The sequence below is a fragment of the Bolinopsis microptera genome, chromosome 5 (assembly GCF_026151205.1).
Source record: "Bolinopsis microptera isolate Bmic1 chromosome 5, MBARI_Bmic_1.0, whole genome shotgun sequence".
In the NCBI taxonomy this organism is placed as follows: Eukaryota; Metazoa; Ctenophora; class Tentaculata; order Lobata; family Bolinopsidae; genus Bolinopsis; species Bolinopsis microptera.
This window is the reverse complement of record NC_087076.1, coordinates 9,246,642-9,272,872: the sequence shown is the minus strand read 5'-3', so window position 1 is coordinate 9,272,872 and position 26,231 is coordinate 9,246,642. Positions and strand designations below refer to the sequence as shown.

The window sequence follows — 26,231 nt, the reverse complement described above, 5'->3', positions numbered from 1 at the left end:
GATATTGATTATATAGATATTGTTATTATTGAACGAAGCTAAACTCTAGACCATATTTAATACTACTTTCTTTTAAGAATGGGACTGAGTATAAACGACCAAGTTTGCTTAAATTCTATCCAACCAAAGAACTCAGGAGCAAAGGAGGGTGCGAAACTTTTGTCTGCACTCTCCGACCTGTATCACCCATGGATTCTTCTCGACTATAACATTGTAAAAGGTATATACCATTCTAATCAATCTCTTGCTACGCAAATCCCTATAGATAACTGATCTAAATTTCGGTGCAAGTTATATTAATAGAAGAATATACTTTGTCTGCTTTATTGATACTAAATAAAATGTTGTTTATACTTGATTGTTGATTCCTTTCTTCTTATTTGGATCATCCATTTAAGCTTTTCGTCAATAATAACACCGAAAAACTGTCTATCTAACTTGCTTTATTACCGTATTTATTCAGATTATATATTATTCTGATTCGTTAACTGCCTCAATATACAGTGCTGTACGTGACAGATTGATGTAAGTATCAGCATTCTTTATATTTATATGTAATAATGTGCATTCATGAACTCTGGTGTAACAAACCGGAGAATTTCCGTTTCGCTCTTTCATACAGTTTTTTTCTACAATCAATCTACTACGAATTTGTTTGGTGTCATCTTCAAATATATGACTTGCCCAGAAATCAGTTGTTCTAAATAAGTCGGTTAACATATTATTAAAAATAGCAAGGGTCCGAGACAAGGAGCCACAATGGAACTCCAAAGAGAACAGGGCACCCCAAAAAGCCTTTTTTTTATGGGGGTCAGACTCTTCGCCCCTTACAGAGACATATTGATATCTATTAAGAGAGATAACACGATGATCTATTGGCGTTTCCCACGTTATTCCATAGTTGTCTAGTTTATTAAGTAGTTTTTCATGTGAGATCTTGTCAAACGCTTTAGATAGATCAATGAAATGTTCCAATTACATGCAGTTTTTTGCTAAGACAGGGAATTCTATTTGTAATTCACTGAGGATTGAGGGCATGGCTTCGAACTGATTGGCAAAATAATTATACTCGAACTAATCTTTGATCTTGTGAAGGTTTATAACATACCAGACGCGCGCCGAATTGGACTCCGTCAGCGGTAATAAAGGGAAAATGGAACAAATATTTGTACGAGTATCACCCGGTTACAGACTTATAATTAACCGACTCGACTAGACTTAGGGCGGATTCACCGTCCGAACAGAGAATAGTTTTTTCCAAATCTGTCTATCCAGCATGAATTTGATAATTCCTAATTGCTCATGCTGACGTCAAGCTCCTGTCCTTCCGTAGGATGTCAATTTTGTAGTTTATAACCAAACCAGGACGCCGCGCGATTTGACTCCTCAATTGAACAAATATTGAAGCGCGAAGCACTACTGGGTCGGCGCCATCAAATAATGCTTCTCGCAACCACAGATCTAATCAATCGGCGGAAATGCGAAGAGAATGACATCGTCACTCAAGAACAAATATTTTGATATATGTGTTCTATCCAAATATCAAAGATAATTTCCGCCTTCGCCGCGCGCATCAAGCCACCAAAGTGCATGCAACGTAGTTCAACAAATATTTACGAGTACACCCGTTAAATTCAATATATGTAAGGTGCAGTGTAGTACTCGCCTTCGACGATTGTCCTTGAAGGGTTCCCGAAGGAGGAAGAGAAAGATGATGACTCAGAAGTTTCACATAGCCATGTGCCTACGCGTACTGCGTGACCGCATGTTTCACAAGAAAGGGATAGGCCACAAACAGATCAGCCCACATAAGATTGGTACGTGTCTGCGCGCGCGCAGTGCTGACAATTAGCGTCGTATTTAACCCCGGCACGTACATCTTGTTCGATGATTGTCTATTAGAGGGTTTATGTCTATCACGAATTTTTTGAAGACGATGAAATCAGAAATACAGGAATTGTGTACAATAAGGAAATTAGAAATTTTTTAAAAATCCACGATTGAAATACAATTTTGAATTCAACAGAATTACATAAAAATAAAAGTATTCTTTGTTATTATAAAGAAACTAAAAGAGGGCCCGTTGTCACACAAAGGAAGCTAATCGTAATTTTTTATCATTTTTTAATCGCATCAAAAATATCTTTCACGACCGAGTATACAGCCCATTAAAGTAAATATAGCTCGCAATGAACACAACTATAATTACCACAACGAATAATTACACAAAACCGATAAAAATGATCGTTTAACAACTTTTCACGTGCGGTCGTACAATGTACAAAGATCATTCTAGAATTAGTAGAAAGATAGTTTTTACCAATTTGAAATTGCAGGTAAATAAGTTTCAAATGATACGTCATGACTGCTAAATACAAATTCGTACATAAACAAATAACATGTACTAAATAACTACAGACAATTTCATAGAAATGATTACGAGATTACAAGATTGAAAGTATAAATAAAACGAATTACATCACACTTCGTGTCCGCAAGAAACGGATTCATTTATGCATAACATATAACATATAAACAATCCGTGACCGACAACGCTATCCATCCGGCCGTCACAATAACTCGCGATCAGTAAGAAAAATAGGTAAGATCTTTCAGTCCAACATTTGACTACGTGATCATAGGAAACAGGTTATATCTGCAGTCCCAACATTGACTTCGAATCAGAAAGAAACGGGGTTCATTCCTGCAGGCCAACTCCGACCGTATGCTGAAAAATACCTGCATCCATTGACATAATTACTCAACTTAAATGTAATCTACTAAATCTGGACTACTAAAACATCAAATGATAATTTCAGCCCCTATCACATGATCGTGCAAATTTAATATGCGTAAGAACAATTTGTTCTTTACTACTGACCGATCGGATAACTGGGAAGTTAGGGAAATAGTGAACTAATAATATATTTTCACAATAAATGTATTTCAATTTTAATTGCCGGTGTTTGTGACGTATAGTTTAAACATTGACACTGAAATGAATGCGAAGATACTCAAAGTGCAATAGAAAAGTAAGTGCTAGGTTGATCAGGACGAGCTTAGTGTTGGCAGTTGAGCTGAAGACAATTTACACAAGTATCTTTGAAAGCTCCTGCTAATAAAAACCTTCATATCACTTGTATTTTTAAATATCCCCTCCAGTTAGTGGTAGTGTGGTGCAGATGCAGAGCGCACGGGGGCGATGTGTCGCTCCAACGCTACACTCTTAATTCTCGGTTGACCGTGCAAACTGCAAGGCATAAGCAGAAGATTTTCTATTTTCAAAGTAGCTACTATACTATCAAAAAAAGCTTGTAGGATCCCCGGGGGGGGGGGGGGGGGGGGGGGGGGCCCCCCGGAAAAAAAAAAAGGGGGGGGGGGGAGGGGGGTTAATTGGAAAACATAAAAGTAACTGTAAGTAGTTAATTGTTGTAGATTAGTAATGAGAGGAAATTAAAGTATAGTCAATAGAAGTTGTGTGTGTATAGTTAGTTAAGTTAACGTAGTATATAACGGTATTAAAAATAGTTTGGGAAAGAATTCGTTATGTCATCTGGAACAAATTATAACAAGTTTTGTCTACAGAATTGTTTTTGTCATGTCCCAGGAACCACAAAAAAATCCTCCACTGAAACTTTGGCAATAATTTTTATAGTCATTTTTTCTCAGGAACACATAAACGCCCCACCCCTAAAAATTGGTTATTCGGCTCCCGAAGTTCTTGAGATCTCTCCATAAGGGTGAAAAATGACCGCAATGGCCACATTATGGCAGTCGAATGATAAGTTTCAGAACATGGACTTTTATTTTTCGAAATAAATGAATTTTTTCGAATTTTTCTCAATTTAGTAAATTATCGAAAAAAAATACACCATATGTATTTTTAACACGCTTTATTTCAAATCTATGTAAAACTACTTACTACAAATAACAAATACAGTTAGTCTAAAATTATTTCCCTCAGTAAGTAACATGACAATTATTAATACACATTTATATTTATCAAAATCGCTTGTTCTTCAGTTTCATCATGTCTAATGTTTGTGCAGTTCATACCATGCATCGGTCACAAAGCCTGCAAACATTGAAGCCATATTTCCTACATGAACATTCATAAAGTAAACAGGCCTTTTCCACATCGACAGAACAGTTACACATATAAGGTTCAAAATTAGACTCTGTGCAAACTGTTTTAAGTGCCACCAGAGCCCAATTTCCAGCCGTAGTCAAGGGATTCAGACTCTCTCACCTCTTAACATGACTCAGTTATATGGTACAGTAAGTAAGTCTCTAAGGATGTGCTTCCCGGTGCCTGAAGCTATTGTTGGAGGTAGTCCTATTTCGGATTGATACTCTTTTTTTCTCTACCATACCTATTGTAATCTAGGAAGCTCAAAGCAGAAAGAGTCTTTTTTCTTGTCTCCATAAATGTACTCAAGAAACATAGCCGTGCCTCAAAAATATTTTCGTTTGATTCTCTCACCGAAATAATGTTTGCCAACAGAACTAGCTCAACAAAGTGAGAGCTTTCTTTAGCACTTTACCCTAGCTAAAACCAAACAGACCACAGACGCTATCACAACCTGAAAACTATGATTAAAAAGTATCTCCTTTTCTATATCTAGTGACTTGAGATTTCTTTGATTGAAAATTTACCCTTCTTCGTTGTAGATAAATATCATTGTGATGTCACTGTTGCATGAAGGTACTAATAGACTTGAACTATATCGGTAACCTCTCCTTCACTCAAATCGCCCAAGGATGACATTTTCCAATGTTTTCTTTTTCAATTAAAGTATCAGCAACGTTACAAGCTCGACACTTCAATACCATAACAGTAAAAATGCTTGAGAATATAAGGTCGATCAGTTCTATTTTTGTTATTGATGTTGCTCAGAAAATTCTTTTGGTGGACAGTACAAAAGTGGGATTTCTTTACATCAATATTAGCACAGAACTCTTTTTACTCTCCTCTTGTCTGTGATCTTTAGTATAAGTCTCAATCCCATCAAAAATCACAGTATAACTTCCGATTTTTAGGGATAAAGCTTCAATACTCCATTGCTACCGTCACCATAATTTGTCCCCACCCTTAAATTGAGCTTTTAGTGTGGTGAATTAGCCACCTCCATCAATGACTAAGTGGATCGTGAAGCTGCAAAATTTAAAAAGAGTAGATTGGTTTATACCAAGAGCATCCTTATTTAGATTTCCTCCATCATCGTGATATAGATCAAATAAGCTCATCGGTCACCACAGTAACTCGTATGGTAATTGCAAATCCTCTATTGAAGTCTCTCTACAGCAACCAAGACTAACGGTTAAAACACTTCAACGGATCGACGATGCAAAGCTTTATTATTCCCTTTAACCTCTTTCTAGTTGTGTCAAGTCTTGTACTTTACCGTTAGACCTTATCTTATCGATGAATGTCAACTCCAACTAGCTCACGTTGAAGGACAGCCCCAACGCCAAACATTCCTCGGGATTCACCTCATCGTTCGCCGAGGCTGTGATATAAGACCATCGAAACAGATATTAACTTAGATCCTTTCTATCTTCGATTCTGTAAAGTCGACAGTAACTTTAAACCAAGTTATAAATTTTATCCAAATACATCACAGTTTTCTTGATAGATGACTTGTAAGATCTCATGGATGCCCAGCATTATTGGTACACCTCGCATCGATGAATTAGCTAAATGTAATCTCCAAAAACTGATATTCAAGCCATCTGATTCCGGTGCCACCCATAACTGTGACGGACCTCACGATTACGCATCCTTCCACTTGTTAAAATGCCACCACTATATTAGCCGCCCTCATAAGACTCTGCTCTATGGGAGAGGACAGTCCACACTCCGGCCCACTCGTGACGTTTAACAAACCGTTGTGAAGCCCAGTTACATTATAGGTCTTATAAAGCGCCCCATACTAACTAAAAAGTAGCATCCTGCCACCAAATACAGTCTAAAGCTTTGCATACTTCCCCTCCCCCAGCTGGCTGCAGAAGTAGCAGCATCAAAGCTACTGCTGATAAATAGCATATTGTAGTCGTGCAAAGTCAACCTCACTGCTCTATGAAGGTCCATTTACCTAGTGTAATCATGTTGAGTGGTAATAATACCCATAGAGCTGCTGTACTACTGGTTTTGAAACAGTACTTTAGAAGCAGAGTTATTTTCTCTGATAGATCCTGAATAGATATCTTAAAGTTATCGACCTATATTTTCGTTCAACGTACATTTTGATGTAACCTACCAAGTCTATAGTACATCGTCGTAAACTTCTTCCTCTATAATGAAACACCAAAGACCGGCGTCGATCAGAAAGTGGCTCTCAACCTTTATTAGTAAGATCCTCCATCCGATAACTGGCGTGACAGTCTCCAGGATAACACTTAGTTTGAATGAGTCCACTAAACCCGATCCTGCCATTAAAATAGCCTAAGCAGCCAAGAAAAACTCGTGAATTGGAAAAGCCCTCAACCCTGACCACATAGCATCCCAGTTTCCATACTATTTCGGGTGGCCTTAAACCATAATGGCAAATCGAATGTGATTATCATCGCTCACTGTAGGAATAACTTTTTAAAGACATTCAAACCAGAGTAGCATGTACGTCGAATAGCTGTCGTGGTTGGTGCAAAAATCGTTTGCTTGTTAGTTAACCTAGATATTGTAATTGATTTTATTTCCCGAGTAAGATTTGAAAAGCGTTACAAAATAATTTGTGTATTTTTTTCTGTAATATCAATAAATTGAGCAAAATTATGAGAAAAATTCCATTTATTTCGAAAAATAAAGCCCCAAATGTTCTGAAGCTATCATTTCCCCTGGACCATAATGGTGGCCATTTGCGGTCATTTATGCACGCCCCATGGAGAGCTCAAAACAACGGAGTCCGAATAACCATATTAGGGTGGGTCGTATGGTTTTTCTCCTGGATAAAATTGAACTATTAACAATTTTTGCCCAAAAGTTTTCAGTCTGTACGTTTTTATTGTGTTCCTGGACTATGGACAACACATTCCAGTAGACAAACCTTGTGTACGAAGTTGTTCACAGCAAAATCGACTCTGCCCTCACTAAAGAATGTATTCCGAATGAAATCGCAAATTTGTAAAGAATTACTACGTTAAAACACGACATCTTGTCCGGACAGCGACTATTGTTCCGACTCAGTTATCAAAAAAAGACAATTAAATGTCCGAATTGTGATATAAATTCAATACGACACCTTTCCAATTAAGAGACATGAATCAGACTGTTACTAAGCTACTTTGTATACGAACAATTTTCAATTGAATATGAACTGAGCTGAACTCACATAGATTATTTCAATTGGATGTCGATATATTGGAACGAATGTTATAATATAAATCAGTTCAGGACATGGTCAATCGACCTTGCTTGCGTCCGAGGGGTAATACTGAGATTGGTTGCGTTTTTGATTGCGATAACTGATTCCATTACCGGCTCTCTATATGCACTGTAGGCTGTGATGTGATCGACAGCCTGTTACAGCTTGTTAGTGTAACGGCGAGCACGATCCTGTCCTCAAATATCAATCACGTATCGATGGATCGGGATCTCATGATCAAGATCAGTATTATGACAGTGGGAGCCACTGGTATACTTGGTCCGAAAACTGATCCGGCCCACAACGAGGGTCAGATCACCAATCACTAATAAGTGACGTTAATTAGTGATGTGAATTCACTGATTCATGTGAATGAATATAATGACACATAAAAGGGCTAGATCTGGGTAGGAGTTCACATAGTAAATTCTGTAAATCTAGCTGTACAATAAGAAGTAAACAGATCTGACGCTCGACTCGTAGGACCACAATAAGGCACGGTAGCTCTGCTTAGAAGGGGGTTCTCGTATCAAGGGAGTGAGACGTACTTGCCAAAGGCAGGAAGGGAGTGAAGCCGATCAAGTGTTCTAGTATATAACTGGATGATAGAAGGTCGCCTTCTATCACAGACCATGCCCTACCTTCTTCCAAGTTTCCTAATTGGTTTCAAGGATCACGGATGTCAACAAGTCTGAGATTCAGAACAGAAAAACTACACCTTGAAGCAATATCCCCTGAATACAAGCGACCACTCCTCTGCTGCGGTGCCAGAAGAACAAAACTCTAAATGATCCCTTCCACTGTTACTCGCTCTCACAGACAAAACACTCTATTCCCATTGATGTAAACCCGATTCGCTACCACCACTGAGACACGAACTCCCTAACAAACGCACAAGAGGGAAGGCTGCAGAACAACCCCTGTCCGGCGACTCAGACACCGAAATCATAATGCCTTGTGATGCTACACATGAAGTAAACCAACGCACCTAGTCGAAGACTGACTCTTGAATTCCGTTCTTCCATCCAGCTGCATCATCTACAGAAGAGACAACAATTTATCCTCTTTGATGGGAAGACTGACAGTAGATGAAGAAGATATTTGCCCCAAAAGTTACACCATACATACCAGAGGATGAATTTGTGTTTCTGAATCAATTCGCCCAGTATTATTCAGGATCCAGAGCTCCCTCTGTGAGTAGTTTTTTATAAAGAGTGTTTCAAAGAAGTTTCAAACCCGCTGGAATCGCCCAAATCCCTCTGTTGCAAGAATATTTTCGTGCTATTAAGAACAAGCAGTTGTTACAGAGTTATTCATTGGATTCGGCTTGCTGTTTGAAAAAGAATCCATCCAAAAAAGAGGAATTCCCACAGTAATCCCTGTACAACCATCTTCTACACGGCATACCCAACAAAGATTGAGTAATTGTTCGGCGTTGCGAATCCTTTAGTAATTATATTGAGTAATTTGTGTATTCTGAAGTATTATATCATGAAATCGATTTAACGATTTAAAACATGTTATAACCAACCAATACATTGCTCAATTTGAGAAACATGTTCACATTCTTAATTTTATAGCTTCCTTCTATGTACAGAGTTGTCATATGAAACTCTACCCCAGATCTAGCCCATTTCCGCTCAATTATATTCAATCCATGGATCAAATCACAAATTATTACGAGACAAGCGTCAAGCTTGCATGTAACTTACTAGGAATGACGTATATGGTAGTCCATACACTTCTGACCCAAGTCTGGCAAGCCGTTGTGAGCAACGTCACGAGATGTACCCGAGAGCTTGTGAAATACGAATGTGAAACCGTAAATTACAATTGTGATCCGAAAGTCGGACAGATGACGCCAAAAATTAACTTCTGTCGAAACCGAGCTAATTCGCCTGGATTTCGGGGATAGATCACTTAGCTACTAATGCATGGTCAAGAAAAAACCATTATCCGTTAATACAGTGTACGAGATTACCATATAACAGTTACTATAACTGAAAAAAAATACGACATCGAACGTATTTCTACAATGCTCACGGGTAATGTGGGGGGGGGCTGCTAGGTGATCGAAGAAGTTAAAATAAGGAACAAAAACCAGATGTTACTGCAAAAGGTGAGGTTTAAACTTATAGCTGTAATTAACTGGTAATAGTAATACAGGAATCACAATATCTCTTACTGTTTTGACATGTCCGTGTCCTTATTTAGTTAAATCCTCCATAATCTGGTTTGGTACAATGGTCCCTTATCATAATGAGATTAACCATTTTCAAAAGTTGCTCAATCGTTATGTGCGAGTTGAATAAAATCAATTTTCAATGAATCACTTTCGATTATCCAGTTTTATCCATTAAGTACGACATGTAAGTTGACAATTAAATACTCCGACTTATAGCTCGATAAGTCGAGACCTTCCCAGACGTTATTCTTCTCGCATTCAGAAGCTCAAACCAACCACCCCCCACGATGTTCGGGAGCAGTATTAATAGCCCGAGCCCTGTCCGCGACGAACTGTCCACGAAACTGTCCACTCACAACTGTCCACTGAACACCTGTCTACACTTCATGTATAACTGCAAATAACATATCCCCTGCATCAAGCAACGGAGTTTGAGAAAAGTTATGATTTGTTACCAGATCATATACCGCAAATGTTATGAAAATTTGTGCGGTATGTATGGTATCTAGATGCAATTAGTTAACGACTAGCTATAATCAAACTATTGATTACGATTCAAATGTGGTCCGTGGAAATAAAATGATTACAATAATATGATTATACGTAGTCTAATTCCTTGACATGGTACTCCTTCTGTACTAATGGACGAAATTAATTGAGACCCACGCCTCCTTCGAGAATGCTCGAGACTTCCTATTCCAGAAAAACCTCCAAAAGAGCACCAAGTCCTGTCTCCTGGTGTAACGCATCTATTCCCGGTTCCTGCTCGTAAGGTTGCTTAATCGTTTCATAAGCCTTGACACCACCGGCTGATGAAAAACCGTGCGATATGTGAACCTGCTTGATTCATGATACAGTTATTATGTCAGTAATAAGATCTGGTATACAGTTTGTTCGTGGACAGTTGTCCGCGACAAGGGGTCGGCTATCTAGATACTGCACATGTTTCATACTTAATTAATTTCACTTCAAAGTTCCAAAAGAAGTTGTCTTGCTATTTTCCGATTATTTGCAGCAAAATAAAAACAAATATAACAGCAGGTCTCAATTTTACCGTTTGATTTACTTTCCTATACAGCAGCAACTTAACAAGGATCTGAGAATAATCCGTAGAAACGTCTTCCGCCCCAGGTAATAAGTACATAAATTTCGACTCCGGCGAGACGTACAAATAGTTTTTACCTAAAACTCACAACCTGAATTCTGTAGACTTTTAAAACTAGCTCTACCCCCTTAATGTGATGATGCTGAACCATTTATTATCCCAAGATTAGCCCTTAGCTCCCCATAAGAACTGATATATCTTGTAATAATACATAAATTTTGCTCGCGAGAGGTAAAAATAGGTTGGACCTAAATACCCAACAACCTGAAGTCTGTAGACCTTTAAAACTATCTCTAACCCGACTAAAATTGATGATTCTGATCATTTTCAATACCCAAATTGATATCCTATCCTCAATCAAAGTGGAGAAATGTGGGTTAGAAATCACGAAAGCGTCAAAAGGCGTGGTCAATTTGGAGCAAACTGCCCCATAATTCAAAAAGCTACAAAGCCAAATTTTCTCGGGCGGAAGTACGGTGTACTACCGGAATGATTCTCCGAACATAGTCTAGTGCCTATGCAGTAAGAAAAATTATAGTTAAATGTGACCTGCTGTGACTATTTTAACTGCAACTAATTGGAAAATACTAGTCGTGGCTCGATTAGTAGCCACGTTTGTGGCTACTACCTGATTAGCATCCGGTTAGTAGCCGTCTAGTGACCACTGTTTCAAGTTGCCGGCAAGTATCCTTCAAGGAAGCCGTTTTGGACCCTCGAGAAGTATGGTTCTCGCATTAGAGACAAGCTAATAGCCGGCTAGTACCGCCTAGAAGCCACTTTTATGGTCAACTAGCCAGCGGCTAACCTGTTAGAAATCGTGCTCGGTGACCATACTTATTAATGCCGGTTGGTAGCTGGTTTCATGTAAAAAATCTTTTAAGTGCCCGTACAGTGCCAAATAGACATGATAGAGGCCGTATAGAGGCGTATAAATAGTGGACCGCATAGTATAGGGCCAAACCTAAATCGCCCATTTTCCCATAAGGGAGCATATCTACTTAACTTGGGTTACTTGGGTTCTTCCATTAGAACCACTATCGTCAACAGAACGCGGCGACCACCCTTGGCCGCGAAGTTGCATGTCTTTTTTCTGTCGTCTGCGCAGTACCATCAATAACTAATTCAATTCCCGTTCTCTGGCAACAACATCGGCGACACGGTGGTCAGCCATCTGATGACCCGATATAGGATCTATGAAGCAACCCAAGAACCAATTTAAGAAGATATGCTCCCATATGGGGAAATGGCTATTAGGTTTGCCCAATACATGCGCCCACTATAATACGTGCCTCTATACGGTACTCTATAGTCAATCTGGCCACAGTACGGCACTTAAAAGATATTTTACAATGAAACCAGCTACCACCGCACTTAATAAGTGGTCACTAAGCCGATTACTCACAGGCTACTAGCCGCTAGTAACCATAACGTGATACAAGGTCGGTCACTAGCCGGCTAATACTTGTCTCTAAGCAGACCTACTATTCTCGAGGTCCCAAACCGTCATTCTAGCAGCACTAGCCGGCACTTGAAAAGTTCACTAGACGCTACTAACCGGCAGCAAATCGGCTAGTAGCCAACAAAGGTGGCTACTAATCGGCCACTACACTATTTCCATTAGTTGCAGTCAATAGTCTACAGCAGGTGTCACAATTTACCTTAATTCTTTCTTACAGCAGCCAACTAGACAAGTTCTGATAAATTCCGGTGACCCTCTTTCCGCCCCGAGGAAACAAATATTTGGCTTTGGTAAGACTTTCTGAATATGGGCAGTCTTGCTCAAATTGACCACGCCCTTTGTGACGCATTCGTGATTTCTAACCCACATATCTCCACTTTGTTATTGGAGAAAGGATATCAAACCTAGGTATGAAAATGACAAATCATCACCATGATTGGGTGAAGCATAGTTTTAAAGTCACAGACTTCAGGTTTTTCGAGTAATTAGGTCCAAAACCTATTTTTAACGCTCTCGCGACCAAACTCTGTACTATTTATTACAAGATAATCTCAGCTTCTGTGGTAGCCTAAGGCTCATCTTTGGCAAAAAATTGTCCAAGCAACATCACATTAGAGTGGGGTAAGCAAAGTTTTAAAGTTACAGAGCTTCAGTTGTTTGATATTCTTAGTCAAAACCTGTTGTACGCTCTCGCGAGTCGAAATATATGTACTTATAACCTCGGGCGGAAGACGATTACTACCGGAAATAATCACAGATCCTTGTAAGTTGCCTGCTGTAAGAAGAATCAAAGTTAAATTGCGACTGCTGTACTATTTGGCTGCAACTAATCGGAAAAAGCAAGACTCAACTTGTGCGAACATTGAAATTAATTAAGTATAAACAATGTGGCAGTATCATATTAAGCCCGACCCTGTCCGCGGACAACTGTCCACGAAACAACATTATACAATCATATATACGCTAATAACAGTATCCCCTTGAATCCAGCAGGGTTCACATCATCTCACGCGAATTCAAAAAAGTCGGTGGGTTCAAGCTTGTTGAAACGATTAATCAACCTACGAGCAGGGAACCAGGACATAGATGCGTTACACCCACACAACATGGAGCTCTTTAGAGGTTTTTCTGGATAGGAAGTCTCGAGCTTCACTAAGGAGGCCGTGTGTCCATTAAACTTTCGTCATTAGACAGAAATAACCATGTCAGGAATTATACTGACCTACAATCAATATTATTCGTAACTCATTTATAACCAAGGGACCACATTTGAATCTAATCAAGTATTGATTATGCATCGAACTAATTGCCATCCAAGATACCATTCATACCATCATTTCATAACCTTAGGCGGTCATATTTATCTGGAAACCAATCACTATTCCCAGAAACAACACCTTTGCTTGTTCAGGGTATAACTGTTATTATGCATTTTATAACATGATCGGTAACAGGTGTTCGTGGACAGTTGTTCGTGGACATTGGTCCGTGGACCGTAGTCCGCGACAGGGTCGGGCAATCTAGATACTGCCGACATGTGGGTGGACTGGTTTTTAGCATCTAATGCGAGAAACGTTCCTGGGATTTTGATATTCCCCTTCGACTTATCGAGCTAAAGCCGAGTATTTACTTGTCAAACTTACATGTCGTACTTACTGGTAAAACTGGAAAATGAAATTATCATCATGGAAAATTGATTTATTCAACTCGCACCAACGTATTGAGCAACTTTTTTTGACATGGGTTAGAATCACTATTGATAAGGGACCAATGAACCAAACCAGATAGAATTATTTAAACTAACTAAGGAAACGGCATTTCAAAAAGTAAAAAGCTATTTTTTATTCCAGTATTACTATTACCGAAGTAATAACAGCTATAAGTAACTCAACCTTGCACGTAACAGCTCGATTTTTGTTCCCGTATTTAACTTCTTCGTCTCCAGCAACCCCCCCCCCCATTCCCGGGAGCTTGTGAAATACGAATAGGATTCCGTATATTTTTTCATAAAGTAACCTTATATGGTAATAGTCACTGTATTAGCAGGATTAATTCTTTTCTTTCATGCATAATTTAGTAGCTAATGATCCTATCCGACAGCCGAATTAGCGGTTTTCGACAGAAGTAATTTTTTGGCGACATCTGTCCGGACTTCGGATCACAATTGTAATTTCGGTCACATTCGTATTTCCACAAGTCTCACGGTAATCTCGTGACGTTGCACCCACGCTGCCAGACCTTGGGTTTCAGAAGGATAAACTGACTACCATATACGTCATCAAGTATAACCTGCAACTTAACTTTGTCTCGTATCTATATTGAATTGATCAAGGATTGAATATATTGAGCTGTAATGGGCCTAGATTGGGGAGATTACAATATGACAACTCTACATAGAAGCATAAATTAAGAGTGAACATGTTTTGAAATTGAGACAATATTGGTAGGTTATAAAATGTTAATAAAATGTTTAAATCGATTAATCGATATAATACCTTCAATACAACAAATTACTCAATATAATACTAAAGTATTTTCGCAACAGCGAAACAATTACTCAATCTTTGTTGGTATGCCGTGTAGAAGAAAGGTTTACAGAGACTGCTGGAAATCCTCTTCTTTTTGGAAGATCTTTCAACAGCAAGCCGATCCAGATGAAAATCTGTAACAACCTTTGTTCCTTAATAGCAGAAAATAATCTTGAACAGAGGGCTTTGGCGATTCTTCGTAATGAACCTCTTTGAAACCTCTTTAAAAACCTCTCCGAGGGAGCTCTGGATCCGAAAAATACTGGCGAAATGATTCCAGAACACCCACATATCCTCGGTGATATGTTATGGTGTACTTTGGGGAAATATCTACTCTCATCTCATGTCATTCTTCCCATACAAAAGAGATAAATTGTTTCGTCTCTTCTTGTAGATGTGCAGCTGGGAGGAAGAAGAATTCAAGAGAAGTCTTCGACTAGATAGCGTCTGGTTACTTCTGATGAAGGCACAGGAAGGACATCAGATATCAGTTCTGATACGCCGAACAGGATGTTGTTCTGCAGCCTTCCTCATGACGTTGTAAGGAGTTCGATTCCTCAGTGGGGTAGCCGAATCTGGTTTACGTCCCAATGGAAATAGTTGGTGGTCTGTGAGAGCGTGAGGTAACAGTGGGCAGACATTAAGAGTTTGTTCTCCTGGCAACGACCAGCAGAGAAGAAGACGCTGTCATCAATTTCTTCCTGGTGTATGATATATCTGTCAGAATCAAGCACTTGTATGACATCCTGATGATCCTCTGAAACATTTAGACCTTAGAAAGGAGGCATGACTGTTGATAGAAGCGACCTTCTATCTTACCAGTATAAATACCTAAAACACTTGATCGCTCCACTCCCCTTACATGCCTTTGGCAAGTACTCTCACATCCCTTAACGAAACCCCCCTTAAGCAAGAGCTCCCCGTCCCTATTTGTCTTCGATGTCGAGCAGTCAATCATTTTACTTCTTAATGTACAGCTATGATTTAACATGAATTTACATGTGAACTCTACCCCAATCTAGCCCCATTTATGTGTCACTTAAAGATTCAATCCATGAATCAGGAATCACATCACTAATTATAAAGTCCCTAATTATTGAGGTTGATCTGACCCCTCTTGGGGGCCGTATCATTTTCGAACCAAGGTCTCCCATGGCTCCACTGTCCTAATCCTGATTTGATCCATTGAGATCCGATCCATCGATACGTGTTGACAATTTTGAGGACATGGGAAGAAAAGGAGATCGTGCTAGCCGTACACTAACAAGCGTAACAGGGCTGTCGATCACATCACAGCCTACAGTTGCAAATAAAGAGAGCGGTATGGGGAAACAAGTTATCGCAATCCAAAACCGCAACCAACTCATTTTTTACCCTCGACGCAAGCAATGCTCGAAGGACCAAAACCAGAAACTGATTTATATAATAACATTCGTCCAATATATCGACTCAAATGAAAATAAACTATTGTCGATTCACTCAGATCATATATCAAATTGGAAATTGTTACGTAAACAAAGTAGACTAGTAACATTTCAGAACATGTCCTCTAATTGGAAAGTTGTCGTATGAAATTTTAACACAATTCGTGACAAAGTCTTTTTCAGATAACTTAGTCGGACAATAGTCGCTGTCGACCGATGTCTTGTTACCGTAACTAATTCTTTCCAAATATGCGATTTCATTGGAATACATTTTTAGTTAGGGCAAGAGTTATTTTTCTGTGACAAATTCGTAACAAATGTTTGTCTACTTGTAATGTTGTTGTCCAGTAGTCCCCGGAACCACCACAAAAAACCGTCCAGCTGAAACTTTTGGGCAAAAAATTTTATAGTAATTTTTTCTACCAGAACCCATAACCCACCCCTAATATTGGTTATTCCGCTTCCGAAGGTCTTAGATCTTCCATAGGGTGCAAAATGACCGCAATTGGCCACATATGCAGCAATGATAGTTTCAGATCAATTGGGTGCTCTATTATTTCGAAATAAATGAATTTTGTTCTCGATTTTTTCTCAATTATTATTGAAATTTCGAACAAAAAATATACACCAAATTATTTTTAACGCTTATCAAATCTTACTCGAAATACCTTCAATTAACAAATATCAAGTTAAACTAACAAACAACAGCGATTAAGACCAACCCCCAGACAGCTATTCGACGGTACTGCTACTCTTTTGAATGTCTTTAAAAGTTATCGCTACCAGTGAGCCGATGACTAATCACATTCGATTTGCCATATGGAGTTAGCCACCGAATAGTACTGGGAAACTGATGCCTATTGTGTCAGGGTTGAGGGCTTCCACTCACACGAGTTATTCTTGCTGCAAACTATATCATGGCAGACTCGGGTTTAGAGGAGCTCATCAAACTCGTGTATCCTGGAGACGTCAACGCATATATCGTGATGGAGGATCTTACTATTAAGCGTTGTATAGCCACGATCTGATCCGACCCGCTCTTTGTTGATTCTTATAGAGGAAAAGTGTTACGACGATGACTAGTAGACTATGGAAGGTATACATCAACCGAAATTGTGAACGCAAATAGAGGTGTTTTACTTTAGACCTGATAATCTATTCAGTGAATCATCATAGCAAATAACTCTGGCTTCTAAATAACCTGTATTCAAAACAGTAGAACATCAAGCACTATGGATACTTACCAAACAGTGATAACACTATAAAGGACTTCATAAGAGCAGAGAGGTTGACACGACTACTGATATCTATGATCAGCTTAGCATCTGCGATGCTGCCCTATCTTCGCAGCAGCTGTAGGGACAGTATGCAAGAAGCTTTAAGACTGGTATTTGAAGCAGGATTGGGAAATAAAGTCAAGTATGGGGCGCCTTTAAAAGACCTTTAAAGTAAACTGGCTTCACACGTTTGTTACAACGACCACGAGTGCGGAGTGTGGGACTGACCCTCTCCATAGAGCAGAGTCATTATGAGGGCACTAAATCTAGTGGTGATTAACAAGTGGAAGGATGCGTAATCGAGATCCGCTCACAGTTATGGGTGGGCCACCCTGAATCAATTGCTTAAATAATCAGTTTTTGGAGATTCATTAGCTAATTCATCGAAGCGATAGTACCAACTAAAGCTGCCCATCCACTCAGAATCCTTTACCATGTCAACAATCAAGAAAAACTGTGATGTAATTGAAATGTAATTAACTTGGTATTAAAGTTACTGTCGACTTACAGAATCCGAAGATAAGACTAAGTTATTATCTTTTTCGACTGGTCTATCTCACAGCCTGGGAACGATTGAGTTGACTCCGAGGAATTTTGGCCGTTGGGCTGTCCTTCTACGGTGAGCTAGATGGTTTTGACAATCTCTTCGATAAGATAAGTGTCAAAGGTAAAGTAAAGAACTTGACACAACTATAAATCAGTTTAAAGAGAATAATAAAAGCGTTAGCACGATCCGTTGAAGTGTTTTAACCGTCTAGTCTTTAGGTTGCTGAAGAGAGACTTCAAATAGAGGAATCCATAACATACGAGTATAACGGTGTGCCGATGAGCTATTTGGATCAATATCAATGATAGGAAAACTAATATAGCCGCTCTTGATAAACCAATCTACACATAAATTTTGCAGCTATCACGATCCACAGTCATTGAGATGGAGGTTGGCTAATATCAGCAACAAAGCGTCACTTAAAGGGTGGGACATTTCTGTGTGAGGGTATCAATGGAGTACTTAATCTTATCCGCTAAAAATCGGTAGTTATACTGTATTTTTGATGATCAGGAGCCTTCTACTAAAGATCACGAGCACAAGAGGAAGTAACAGCGGTTCTGTGCGAAGAAATGCGTTAGAAGAAATCCACATTTTGTTCTGCCCTCTCAAAACAACATTCCTGAGCAAGTGAACATAACAAACAAGAACTGATCGACCTTAAATCTCAAGCCTTTTTTACTTGTAAATGGTATTGAAGTGACATAGCCTGTAACTATGCTGATACTTAAAATAGCAAAGAAAGACATTGGAAATGTCCATTCCTGGCGATGTATGAATTGAAGTCAGAGGATCGCGATAAAGTTCAAGTCGTAGTTAGTACACATTTCAACAGTAGACCATCACAATGATATTTATCTAACAACGAATAATGGTAAATATTCCAATTCGAAAAGAAATATCAAGTCATCTAGATCATAAAGAAAAGGAGATACTTCTTCTAATTCATAGTATTTCAGGTTGTGTATAGCGCAGTGGACAGATTGGATTTAGCAAGGTTTAAGAGTGCTAAAAAACTCTCACCTTTGATGTGAGCAAGTATCAGTTGCAACATAGCTTTCGGTGAGGAATCAAAAGAAAATATTAGTGATGCAGCGGCCTCTGTTTCTTTGGCAGTACATTTATGGTGACAAGAAAAAGACCTTTCTGCATTGAATTCCTAGCATACAATGAGGTATGGTAGCGAAAAAGATCTCAATCGAATAGGCTACCTCCAACAATAGCTTTCAGCAACGGACACATCCTTAGAGCTTACTTACAGTACATAACTGAGTCATGCTTAACGCTGACAGATCTGAATCCCCTTGACTACGGCAGAAATTGGCTCCTGGTGCACTTACGAACCAGATGCACCATAGTCTCATTTATGAAACCTTATATGTGTAACTTTCTGTCGATGTTGAAAAGGCCTGTTTGACTTCAGATGTTCATGTAGGAAATATCTTCAATTGTTTGCCACTTGTGGACGATGCCTGGTTGAACCTGCAGCAAACATTAGACATATGAACTAAGAACAGCGGTATTTTGATTAAAATAAACTGGTATTAATAATAGTCTTGGTACTTTTACTGAAATACACAGTTTTTGACTAACTGTAATTGTTATTTGTAGATAAGTTTTAAATAGATTGTAAAATAATCTTTAAACAAAATTAGGTGTATTTTTTTTCGAAATTTCATAAAAAATGAGAAAAATTTCAAAAAATTCCATTTATTTCAAAAATAAAGCTCCAATCGATTTTCTGAAACTATCATTCGCCGCCCATAATGTGGCCATTGCGGTCATTATTTCACCCCCTATGGAGATCTCAAGACTTCGGAGCCGAATAACCAATATTAGTGGGTAGGGCGTATGGTCCTGTAGAATAATACTATAAAAATTTTTCCCAAAAGTTTTCAGCTGGACGGTTTTTTTTTTTGTGGTTCCTGACATAGACAACACATTCCTGTAACAAACCTTGGTTACGAATTTGTTCACTAGATTGAACCCATAAACAGCAATTTCTTGCCTCTAACTATTTAAGTAAGGTCCGATTAGAAGTCGTAATGTAGCTCGCTGACTCACAATCTGCGACGTCGTCGTGACATTAATTTCCGCTCCTGAAGCACATTCTCACAAAACTTGCTACCCGGGTGTGGTGGCCCCCTATATTCAGTAAGCTGTATTTGCCAACTTCATAACCTCTGATCCACAAGCTTTCTTTGCTATAAGTAGCTAACTTTGAAATGAAAATCATCTGTCCCCTTATGCTGCCAGTGCACGTAACCCGAGATTAAGAGGTACGAAGAGCGTCACAATCGCCCGTAGGGGTTGTGTTAATATTGTATGGTTATTTGTTTTGTGGGTTTTGGGGGTTTGTGTCGCTCCTGCACTGCACACACTCACACTAACCTGAGGGATATTTAAAACATACAAGTCACGTGAAAGGATTTTATTAGCAGACTTTCGAAAATACTTGTTAAATGTCTTCAGCGTCACACTGCACACTAAGCTCGCTCCTGATCAACCGACACTTTATGTCCTATTAGCACAAAAGAGGAATCCTCGCATCATTTCATTTTCAATGTTTAACATCCTCACAACGCAATTAAAATTAAATACATTTTATTGTGAAAATATTATTAGTCCACTATTCTCCCCAAACTTCAAGTTCAACCGATCGTGCAGTAGTAAAGAACAAAAAGTATCTTACGCATATAAATATTAGCACGATCAAGTGATAGGGGCTAAATTATCATTGCTGTTTTACGATAACAGATTATATATTCTACATTTACATAATAAAAGGTAAATTATGTCAAATGACAACATGTACTTTTATCAGCATCCGGTCGTAGTGTCCTGCAGAAAGAACCCGTTTAATTTTTTTTTTGTTTCTTACTGAATACGAAGTCAATAGTTTGGTACTGAAGAACTAACCTGTTCTTACTGAAACACGAATTCAATGATGGACTGAAAGATCGTAACCTATTTCTTACTGAACGCGAAGTGAAATGATGCGTCCGAGGAAGATGGTGTCGTCACCGGATTTGTTATATGTTATATTTATGCAAATGAATCCGTATCTTGCGATCACGAAGTGGTTATGTATCTCGTTATCATTTATACTTCAATCTGTAATCTCCGTAATTCATCTATGAAATGTCTATATTTATTTATACATATTATTGTTTAATTTACGTAAAAAGTTTTATATAGCATTCATGACCGAATCATATGAAAATTATATACATGCAATTCAAATTGATAAATTAGTACAAATCTCTACAATAAATCTAAATTAGTCTTTGTAACAGTGTACGCCGTCCACGTGAAGTTGGGGGTTTAAAACAACATTTTATCGGTTGTGGTTAATTATACGTTGTGGAAATTATACGTTTGTGTGTCATTGCAGAGCTATATTTATTGGCGTAGTACTCGGTCGGACAGATATTTTTGATGCGATAAAAACTGACTAAAAATGAAACTAATAGCTTCCTTGTGTGACCACGGCTTTTTAGATTTCATTATAATATACAAAGAATACTTATATTTTTATGTAATCTGTTTAATTCAAATTGTATTTCAATCGTAGATGTAAAATTTCTAATTTCTTATTGTACCACAATTCTGTAGTACTGATTTACAACGTCGAAAAACTTCTTGAAAGACATAAACCCTCAAATAGATACCAAGCATCGCACACGTTGTACGTGCACCCGGGTTAATACGACGCTATTGTCAGCACTGCGCGCGCGCACACGTACCATCCTTATATTGGCGATCTGTATGTGCCTATCCTACTTGTGAAACAGAGCGCGTCACGCAGTACGCGTAGCACATGCTATGTGAAAACTTCTTATCATCAACTTTTTTCTGTCGGAACCCCTTCAGACATCGTCCGAAGGGGAGTACTACACATGCACTACATATATAACATTTAACGGTGATACACGAAAATATTTTTTGACCTACGTTGCAATGCCACTTAGTGCGCGTGAAGCGCGCGCCGCCGAAGGCGGAAAAAATCTTTGATATTTGGAGACCAACATATTCAAAATATTGGTTCTGGATGACGAAGTCAATCTTCGCTTCGCCGATCTGCTTAAGATCTGTGGTTGCGAGAAGCAGCATTTGATGCCCGCGCACGACCCAGTAGTGCATCGCGCAACAATATTTGTTCCAAATTGAGGAGTCCAAATCGGCGCTCGTCCTGTAGTTATAAACCAACAAATTGACATCCTTTCGAAGGACACGAGACTCTGACGACAGCAATGAGGCAATTAGAAATTATCAAATTCGATGCTGGATAGACAGATTTGGGCTAAAAACTATCTCTGTTCGGACGTTGAAGCGCCAAAGTCTAGTCGAGTCGGATAATTATAAGTCTTAACGGGTTGAGATACTCGTAAAAGATTTGGTCCAATTTCCCATATATTACCGCTGACGAGTCCAATTCGTCGCGCTTCCTGTATTTAAAAACCTCCAAGATCAAAGAAAAGTCGAGTCATTATATTTTGCACATCAGTTGAAGGCCATGCCCTCAACTCCTCAGTGAATTACAAGAAACCTGTCCTTAGCAAAAACACTGCATGATACTTGGAAATATTTATTGAATCTACTAAACGTTTGACACGATCTCACATGAGAAAACTACTTAGATAAACCTAGACACCTATGGGAATACTGGAAAACGCCAATAGACTCATCGCTTAGTTATCTCTCTAATAATATCAATATGTCTCTGAACTGTGGCGAAGAGTCTGACAGCCTGCCTGTTCTCTTTGGAGTTTCCCCAAGGCTCTTGTCTCGGACCCCTTGCTATTTATAATATAATGTTAACGACTATTTAGAACAACTGATCTGGGCAAGTTCATACTATTCAGATGACACAAACAAAATCGAAGTAGATGAATTAGAAAAAAACTGTATGAAAGAGCAAAAACGAAAATTCTCCGTTTGGTTACACCAAGTAACAAGAAATGCACTCTATTACAATATAAAATAAAGAAATGCTGCCTACATTCACATCAATCTGTCACGTACAGCTACAGATAATGAGCAGTAACGAATCCAAAATATACTAACTCTGAATAATACGTAAATAAAGCAAGTTAAGAGTCCAACGTTTTTTAGGTAGATATTAATTGACGAAAGCAAAAATGGGTAGTCCAATAAGAAGAAAACACAATTTCAAGAAACAACAATTTTATTTAGTATCATTAAAGCCGACAAAAGTATATTTTCCTATATTATATAACTAGCACTAACTTTAGATCAATATCTTATGTGGACTTGAGTAGCACGATGATTGACTATAATGTATATACATTTGTACAAAATACGTTCGAGAAGAATCCAGGTGATACAGATCGAGAGTGCAGACCAAAAGTTTTACGCACCACACCAGACCTTGCCTCCTGAGTTCATGTGTGGATAAGAAATGTTAAGAAAAAAAAACAAACTGTCGTTCATACCCAGTCCCTTCTTAAAAGAAGTATATAAACTAGTCTAATGTTTAGCTTCGTTCAATAATAACAATAATCAATATAATCAAATATCAATACCAATAACCTACCGAATACAGATATTATATATCAATCATTAATTCATTCCGAAAAAAATTTCTATTGATATAGATTTTTAGTATCTAAAAACATTACAAAAGATGGTTTTTTTTTTTTTTTTTTTTTTTTTTTTTTTTTTTTTTTTTTTTTTGTTTTTTTCGCGACACCCAGACCACCGTCAATAGAGGATGGCGACCTCCACTTGGGAGCCCCCCCCCGTTCCCCCAGGAGTCCATCCATCTGCTTAAGCCCCGTCCCTGAGGCCACTGGAGATATACCTGCCAAGTATCACCGAATCGGTTGCACCTCCGGAGATTTACTTAACTTGTCACTAGGACGTTCTGGTGTTTACCCTGGCCTGCATCAACGACCATGAACAGGATGACTTCCGTGCTGATAATGCTGCTCTTGAGACTTGGTGAGACGTAGGTTCTAATGGCGTTGCGGTGTGCTAACGTTTGATAGTGTGTTAGGTGGTGGGAACTGGGGTTTATTGAAACTACTCCATTTGGAGTGGCTGAGCTAAACGTGAGGGTTTGTGACGTCACGTGAGGTGTGACTCCTCACTCAGTCCATAAATAACAGGAGCAGGATCATATTTACGACTCCAGAAATTACAGTTCGATCCAGGGTCCATTTAATGGCCATACACACCTTACAGCACTTTTGGTGTGGTAACTGTGATGTGTAACAACTATACATTACTCCAAAACACACCACAATGTAGCGAGACTCCCAGTGCACTCCCATCATTGTCTTGCGATACTCCAGTACACGCCCACAATGTAGCGATACTCCATAACACCCACATTGAAGCGGATACTCCCATTACACACCCACAAAGTAGCGATACTCCCGTACACTCCCATATTGTACGATTACTCCATTACACACCCACATTGTAGCGATACTCCCATTACACTCCCATATTGAAGCGATACTCCCATTACTCCCACAATGTAGCGATACCCCATAACACTCCCACATTGAAGCGATACTCCCATTACACTCCCATATGGTAGCGAATACTCCCATTACACTCCCATATATGCAGCGATACTCCCATACCTCCCACACTGTATGCGATACTCCCATTAACACTCCCATATTTAGCGATACTCCCATTTACACTCCCACATTGTAGCGTACTCCCATTACACTCCATATTGTAGCGATACTCCCATTACACTCCCACATTGTAGCGATACTCCCCTTACACTCTCCATGGGGCGGTCACATTTGCAAACAGGGGGCAGCACAACCCACTGGCTAATTAATGTAGAGTACAGTCAAGCAAACGCTTATAATTTAACAAGTGTATAATCCGGTGTTTGCTTGTCATGATCGACATACCGCACCGCGGCGTGAGTTAGTGACATCTTGGGGAGTCGGTGAGTGTTATTGGTACTAGCGGGAAGCAGTTCAGTGCGCCACCCGCTGTTTATGACTGCGCGCCAAATCTTTGCTTATATCTGGGCCGGTTAGTCATCGTTTGCCGGTATAGTCCTGGTACAAATAAGGTGGCCCCACTACGCTGTCGGCTCTATATGTAACCCGAGACAGGCGTAATTCAAGGCCCACCGATGGCTTGTGCGGAGTTTCCTCGAGTGTTTAAACGGTGTATTCTAGCCCACCAAGGCATTGGCAGTCCCTCGCTACACAAGATTCTTTTATAGACACAAATCTGCCTCTCCCAAAGTGCCGTATGCACAGACGATGAGCCCTGGAGAACCAAAAACCTGACAAGGATTCTCACCCAACAGTTGTTAAAAAGCGCCAAAATCGATTTGGCAAGATTTTCTGTCTATAGTACAATCATGAAAGTAATAGTAAGTGGCGCCGCTGCAATTATACTTGATACGCAATTTAAAATTGTTTGAAGTCCGTAGTATCTTTTAAGTCATCTGCCTGTGCTTGATTAATAGTGCTTTGTTCTCAGTTTTATCAGCTAATGACGTTTCTAAGCAATTGCTTGAAGTAAAAATTTTTTTATGAACAGCGTTTCCAAAGCATGGCTGACATAAACAACAAGGTATTTGATTATTTTAGGAAAAACCGTGAGACTCGTTTGCACGGTTTTGAAATGTTGAAAGTCTCATAAAGGGGAGTATGGGCAGTATGTGGGACTTGATAATCTTAGAAAATTCGAAGATGCAGTGATAATTGTACAAGTTTTGAGCGTAAGTAGTTTTATTCTATTTAAAAAATGGTTTTTGTATGTTCCCTTTTTCAAAGTGGTTATGGTCAAGTTTTTGGCATACCGGTGTCTGGTCTAGTATGCACATGTTATTGTTTATCTAAATAGAATCAAGGTCGCCACAAGGGATCTTATACAGTGCTTCTGTGTGATTAAAAGACTACATTGACCGTTCTTTGAGGAAACACCCCACACACTAAACCGTAACTGAGATGTGATTCCAAAAAGAAGCATTATATAATTTTCAAATAAAGTTCAGAAGGTATCGAAGCCGAAATCTGCAGATTGCACCATCATATATCGCAGTTTTTTACAAGTATCATGTGGGCAACCAGATTTAGCTTACTATCTAAAACAACACCTAAAAGTTGGTATCCTTGGCTTATATAATAACCTTACCATTGATGAATATTGATCTATATTTTCATCAAGCAGGATAGCAAGATGTCTGGTCCGTGCACAGGAGTCATCATATCCGAGGCAGGTTTAAAATGTAAGTAGCACATTTGGACATGATATGAAGATATGTACATTCATGTAAATCGAGACATATTAAGTACTAAGTTGGCTTTTTTGTATGTTCTTCTCTATTGTCTTATATG

At 38.9% G+C, this 26,231-nt stretch overlaps 2 protein-coding genes across 2 annotated transcripts in view; both read right to left on the bottom strand.

Annotated features, from left to right (window-relative positions):
* The window catches only part of LOC134815205 (uncharacterized), a 95,069-nt gene extending 92,129 nt beyond the window's left edge, over positions 1-2,940 (bottom strand). Inside the window, exon 1 of the mRNA XM_063823718.1 lies at positions 2,934-2,940. The gene's annotated coding sequence lies outside the window, so the exon portion shown is untranslated. The remainder of the gene's footprint in view (positions 1-2,933) is intronic.
* The window catches only part of LOC134815202 (immunoglobulin-binding protein 1-like), a 52,296-nt gene extending 35,596 nt beyond the window's left edge, over positions 1-16,700 (bottom strand). The window contains exon 1 of the mRNA XM_063823714.1: positions 16,689-16,700. The gene's annotated coding sequence lies outside the window, so the exon portion shown is untranslated. The remainder of the gene's footprint in view (positions 1-16,688) is intronic.
* Between the last annotated feature and the right edge of the window lie 9,531 nt (positions 16,701-26,231).